Source organism: Solanum tuberosum, unplaced genomic scaffold, assembly GCF_000226075.1.
Source record: "Solanum tuberosum cultivar DM 1-3 516 R44 unplaced genomic scaffold, SolTub_3.0 scf00697, whole genome shotgun sequence".
NCBI classification, from domain to species: Eukaryota; Viridiplantae; Streptophyta; class Magnoliopsida; order Solanales; family Solanaceae; genus Solanum; species Solanum tuberosum.
Genome location: NW_006239670.1, coordinates 106,733 through 114,135, shown reverse-complemented (window position 1 = coordinate 114,135; position 7,403 = coordinate 106,733).

Here is a 7,403-nt window from a genome sequence, read left to right as displayed (position 1 = left end):
CAGCCCCGTCCCGTCCCCCTTCATCCCGTCCCCCAGTCCCCGTCCCCGTCCCCTTGCCAGCCCTAATTCCGCTACTAAACATATTAGGAACGAATTAACATATTTAGTCTATGATTGATGTCAAATTGAAGTGTCTAGATATACATTTTTAAAATTAGAATGCTTACTTATCAGGTAACGTTAAGAAGTCTAGAATAAAGGCATTGTTGTTATGTTTGTTTGTCTTTTTTCCTTTTCGTTTTTTTTTTTTTTTGGTTATTTTGGCTTTCTTTATCTGCATACATCATTCATGACAAAATTTAAGCCTAATGCCAACAACAGCCATATCCGCTGCATAAGTTAAAATATCTGATGGATCATGTTATTATCCAAAACTATATTTGTCCAAAATGTCCAAACTCTGCCGTTTATGATATTTTCCCCTTTTTACTTAACTTTTTTTGAATAACACATTTTAATATTTAGTTAGCCTTTTATATTTTAGGAAAAACTATATAAATGGGCCATAAAACTCAAAATAATTACATGTTCATACCACAATTCAAATAATTCAAGAAGTACCCATTCTCTCAAAAAAAAAACAAAAAAAACAGCCCATACCCCACATTCATTAAGGCTGATAATTTTTGCGTTGGTATCATTAAGACTGATAATTTCGCTTAACTGATACTAAATAAGTATATATATATATATACTGTATTGATATCATTAAGGTTTCTTGTTTAGAAATTCAAAAATTACTCATTAATCAATTATACTATAAGAGTAGATGTATATTGTTATGGGCAAAAGGGTATGGTGGACCCTTGTACTTGTATCAATTTGTATTGTGAACCCTTTTACTTATCCTTTTGTCATCTGAACTCTTAAACTCAATTAAAATGAGACTTTTAAATCCCTCCAGCTATGTGTGTAGCTCACTCTCCCTTGCATAAATGACATGTCATATCCATGTCATTTATTAATGACATGTCATAATTTTCTTCATAAATATTTTTTTAATTATTAATAAAAAATATTAAACAAAAGACAAAATCAATAAAAATTTTATTTTACCAAATAAAATAATTTTTTTGTTTCTCTCACCATTCCTCCACCTCCCCTAACCTTCAATCATTGTCAACACAATCTCCATATCCCCTGTTCTTTTCTTCTTCAATTTTTTTTCACACCAAAAAGAGACATCACTTTATTTGAAGAGATTAAACAGAAATAGAACAACTTTGCGAAAATAGACTGGGGCATTTTTGGGGTCTTCGTAGAAGAAAAAGAAAAGGAAAAGTATGCATAGTCAAAATAAATCTCAACGCATTGTCAGATCTGCAGAAAGATGATTGCGATCATGATAAATCAAGCAAGTTTCTGTGACTTGAAGGGAAACCAAGCAAGATATGGCAACCATTGTTAGATCCGCAGGAAGATGATTGTAAAATTCATCCATGAATCAATTTGCAGGAAAATTAAGAAAATAACTTCAGCACATTTGGGGACATTTCTCTTTATCTTTTTATTATTTAATATTTTTTAAAGCAAATTCATTGCTTCCACTTGCTTTTACATGTGTGATATCACGCGCCATATCTTACTCAGCAAAACAAATGCCACATAAGCCTGGTCAACGGTCAAAGGGGTTTAAAATTTTCATTTTAATTAAGTTTAAGGGTTCAGATGACAAATAGTTAACTAGAATCGTTCACAATACAAATTGATACAAGTACAAGTGTCCATCAGACCATTTTGCCTATTGTTATGGTATCATTAAGATTTCTTATTTAGAAATTACTCATTAGTCAATGATACTATAAAAATATATGTATATTGTTATGATATCATTAAGATTTCTTATTCAGAAATTACTCATTAGTCAATGATACTATAAAAATATATGTATATTGTTATGATATCATTAAGATTTCTTTGTTAAAGTAACCTAAAAACCTTTTCTATATTTCACTTATCACCTCCCCCCCCTATTTTTTTTTATAATTTTTAAAATTAAATTATAATTTGAAAATATTAGCATAAATATCGACAAGACATTTTCATTTTCATCTACAGTTTATATGCAACATTAATTAGGTAAACATTATAAAATAACTAAATATAGGAACTACGTATAATATTTTACACAAAAAAAATATTATCATTTTGAGAAAAATCATGCAACCAGTTTTGAATAGCAACAAGTGATTGGATATTTTCACGATGGATGCAACTTCTATACTTGGTGAGAACACGTCCACCAATGCTAAATGATGATTATGATGATACAGTAGTAGTATGAATTCTAAGTATATCACATTTGATGATTCTACATTTTAATAATTATAACTTTAAATAGACTTTTTTGAGTTTGAACTTTTGTTATTTTTAATACTCTATTTTATTTTTATTTTTTTATCTAGCCTAGGGCAAGGCCTGTCACACCCCTTTTTGCAACCAATGGTAGTGTTTTTCCAATTTAATGTATTTTTTGGCTAACAAACAATGATTTACTTAGTCCGTTTTTAAATTATGCTATCAACGAATAACTCAAAACTATGTGAATTGATCAAAATTAATTAACAACAATCAACGAGTCAAGGTTTCGGCTTGATAAAATAGAGCGAATAAAGAAAAATATTGATTCCTTGGTGAGCAAGAAGCAATTATACGTTATATCATATTTTAATCCAAATGCAACACTACAAATATTTACATGTATTTTAATATTATAATGGCAAAGCTAAACACACATGAAATTTGAATAAATTCAGGATTACCGGAATTAAGTACTATATAATCATGAAAATCAAATTATAAAATAAATGTTAAATAGTACCTCTTGTGAAAATCAACTCACGAAAGGAAAGCAATTCTAACAGGGAATCACGAACTCGAAACCACGAAAGTAAATTTCGAACTCAACCTTTGTTTGTGAGTAAAAAAAAAAAAGTATAATAAGAGGAGAAATGCATATGTTGTGTGCGCGTGTAGGCGAAAGTCTATTGACGAATTATTATTTTTTCCTCCTTTTCTTTGGTTTTGTGCGTCTCTCTGTGTATATTAGTGTGGCTGACTGTTGTTATAGGTGTAGTAGTGGTGTAGGTGGGTAGTGTAAAGTGGAATTGGGGTAATGGGAGAGGGTAGTGAGTAGTGATGAGGATAATGGGTAATTTTTTATAAATTAAATATAAACAAAATTATAATAATAAAATATTACTTGTTTTGAACTAATTAAAAATACTAAATGGCTAATTAAAAAATAAAATTAAGAAACACTAGTTTATTTATTACATCTAATTTAAAAGAAAATATATATATTTTTTGTAACTTTTCATTTCTTTTTTTAAACAATTAAAAATAAAACTTACCTTAAAAAGTAATTCGATATTTGTTATTTTTAAATCTTTTAAAATAAACTTGATAAAAATAAGATAAAAATCAAAATATTTAATTTAGATTTATAAAAATATTTAAGCTCTAAAAATGGTGTAAAATTTTAGGTTCGATAAAAAATTATGTGTCTACAGTTTGCCCCTTTTTGACTGGAAACACGAAGGGTTTTCAGACAAAGAAGTAGATAACGTGACAAGTTTTGACCGGACTTGTATTTGAAGGAAAAATATGTGTTACCGAGTCTTGGTTTTGGAAATCCTACATATCCCGGGTTATAAGGGAATCAGGTCACATGTAGTTCAAGGAGATGAGGTGATGAGTTGGAAGTTAATTGAGGTTCCATCGAGGCTCCAGGTCGCGGTTCTTATCCTTACATAAAAAGAAAATAAAACTAATAGTCAAAAGGAAAATAAAAGTACAAGCTCCTATCTATGCAGCTTCTCTTGAGTCTTCACTTGTGTCTTGACTTTGAGATATCACTCTGATTTTTGTGAGTATCTTGATCTTGAATGGATCCGATGCTTAACTTACCACTTAGAGTGAGTTTTTGGCACTCCTCGAAATGACAATTTGAAGATGTTCTTGAATGACTGCGTGTTTTCTTTATCAGAAGCTGAATAGAAAAAGATGTGAGGAAGTCAGGCCGCTATATGCATTGAAGAAGCTGGGCTTGATCATTCTGAAAAGAGTTGAAACTTTGTTCTTGAATTTAAAATTCATGTTTCGCTTGAAGAAACCTGAAAACCATCACAAACAAAAGAAATACAAAAAATATTTGCCTCAGTTTTCAGTGGAAAAATTTTGTGAGTTATTAGCAGATGTAATTTTAAAAAAAAAAATAAAAATAAAAATAAACCCAGACTAGGAAGTATTTATCCTAGGAGAAAATAAAATAAAGGTTTCAGACTAGGAAGCGTTTATCCTAGGAGAAAATTAAAAAAAAAAGGTCTCAAAATAGGATGTGTTTATCCTAAGAGAAAATGAAAAATAACAGTCTCAGACTAGGAAGTGTTTATCTTAGGAGAAAATGAAAAATATCAATTTCAGACTAGGAAGTGTTTATCCTAGGAGAAAATAAAAATAACGGTCTCAGACTAGGAAGCATTTAACCTAGGAGAAAATAACTAAATCACATTATGTAGGAGGGTCCTGCTAATCTCATTGTCCAGGAGGGTCCTGCTAAACCTAATCCCATTATGTAGGAAGGTCCTACTAAACTGAATCCCATTATGTAGGAGGATCCTGCTAATCCCATTATGAGGGTCCTTTTCCTGCTAATCTCATTGTCCAGGAGGGTCCTGCTAAACCTAATCCCATTATGTAGGAAGGTCCTACTAAACTGAATCCCATTATGTAGGAGGATCCTGCTAATCCCATTATGAGGGTCCTTTCTATACTACGTCCCATTATTTAGGAGGGTCCTTGCTATACTACGTCCATTATTCATGAGGGTCCTTGCTATACTACGTCCCATTATTCATGAGGGTCCTTGCTATACTACGTCCCATTATTCATGAGGGTCCTTGCTATACTACGTCCCATTGTTCAGGAGGGTCCTTGCTATACTACGTCTCATTGTTCAGGAGGGTCCTTGCTATACTACGTCCCATTGTTCAGGAGGGTTTTTGCTATACTACGTCCCATTGTTCAGGAGGGTCCCTGTTATACTACTTCCCATTGTTCAAGAGGGTCCCTGCTATATACATCACATTGTTGCTATACTACGTCTCATTGTTCAGGAGGATTCTTTCTATACTACGTCCCATTGTTCAGGAGGGTCCTTGCTATTCTATGTCCCATTGTTCAAGAGGGTCCTTGCTATACTATGTCCCATTGTTCAGGAGGGTCGTTGCTATACTACGTCCCATTGTTCAGGAGGGTCCTTGCTATACTACGTCTCATTGTTCAGGAGGATTCTTGCTACACTACGTCCCATTGTTCAGGAGGGTCCTTGTTACACTACTTCCCATTGTTCAGGAGGATCCTTTCTACACTATGTCCCATTGTTTATGAGGGTCCTTGCTATACTACATCCCATTGTTTAGGAGAGTCCTTGTTACACTACGTCCCATTGTTCAGGAGGGCCCTTGCTACACTACGTCCCATTGTTCAGGAGGGCCCTTGCTACACTACGTCCCATTGTTCAGGAGGGCCCTTGCTACACTACGTCCCATTGTTCAGGAGGGCCCTTGCTACACTACGTCCCATTGTTCAGGAATGTCCTGTTAATCCCCTTATGTAGAAAGATCTCACTTAACAGAATCATCAAATAAAATCACCACAATATTTATTTTGCCAGTTTACACCAGAAAAATATTATTTAGCTGTTAACATAAAAGAGAATTACTTATACCAAAAGAAAAATGTAAGACACAGATGCAGGGTGTTTGTTTCGTAGAAATGAAAGATGATAGAGTGTTCATTCACTAGAATTCCTCTAGATTGTTTGTTCCGAAGGCCAAAACACAACTTAAGTGCTTGTTCCCTAGAAATGAAAGATGATAGGGTGTTTGTTCCCTAAGGTTAAAATGCAACTAGAGTGCTTATTCCCTAGAAATGAGAGTGATTTGATTTTTTTAACAAATAAAAATATGCCCCAATTTTTAAATTGAGGAACTTTGAAACTCTTTTTGATTTATCGTTTTTTGATTTTTTTCAAATGATCCAATTTCATTTCTTCAAGGATATAAAATTTTATTTTGTGAGACCGAGCCCATTGTAGGAATGCCTACGTATCTTGTATGGCAAGAATCAAGTCCAACATAGTTCATATAAATCAAAATTATTATTATTATTATTATTATTATTTTTGCAAAAGATCTCGTTTTTTTATAAAAAAGAGGAAAACAGAAAGAAATTAATTCATGGTTGAGATTGTTTTGACTTTACTTGGTACCAAAAATTAGTATTATGCATATGAATCACCTTCAACTACTTTTAGACAAATTTGAGGTCAACTTTGAGTAATCCTTATAATTTCAAATGGTATCTCAAACATTCTTAAGTATTAACAAAATCAGTCCATCTTGAATAAATTAAGGGACTAGAATTATTCATATCCTCATATTTCAAATGCCCTCGCAACAAATGAAGTCCTATTGCACACAATAGAAATGTTATGATCTTAGGATGTTTAGAGGTCACTCACACTCAAAAAGATGTTCAGTGCATGAGATTGAGATACCATATGCTTGACCCTTATGTAAGTATCCACTAATGTGAGAACACAAAAAATGAGATCAAATAGGACTTTTCATCGGCTTGTAATGTAGGCTTAGGAAAAGGTAGGATATTCATTTGGGATTGCACAATGCTCTCAATATTTTTCATTTTCGCATTTGACCTTTGTTTTTTCCATTTGACCTTTGTTTTTTTGAAAGCTTCTCCTCATTTTTTTCCTTCATTTTTCACTCCTTTTTGTTAAAGGTTTTTTTTTCCGTTCTAGCTTTTCTTTGTCATTTTTTTTTTTTTGGACCTTCACATATTTGACCTTTTCACTTTGTTTCCAACTTAGATCTTTGGCACTGTGTAGATAATTGATAATGCACTCACGGAGGTGAGATCAAGGAATAGTGCATTTATGCACTCAAAAGGATATATGCTAAGATGTGGTTATTCAAATAAAAAGGTTTTAATGCTCAAAATGGGAGTTATATGGATAACATGTCATTTGGTAGGCTTGAAAGGCACAATCGGATCAAAGAAAGCCTATAATCATTTTCCAAGTTAAATGTTGTCCAAAATTTCGCCTCAACCTACATTCGGGCCAAGTTCTAGATCAACAAACTCATGCTTTTGAATTTTATATCTAAGGTTCACCACACAATGCACGTGAAACAATGAGGTCGAATTTGTTTTAGTCTTAACTTCAAGCAAAACAGTTTCTCAAGTATTACATAAACATACCAAGAGATACCAAAAGAAGTCGATAGGTCACAACAAAGTTGACTTGTCTTGCAAAATAGTTTAACACTTTTTTTTCTTATGCATATTCCTAAACATGTTGGTACCAACCAAGTTAAATT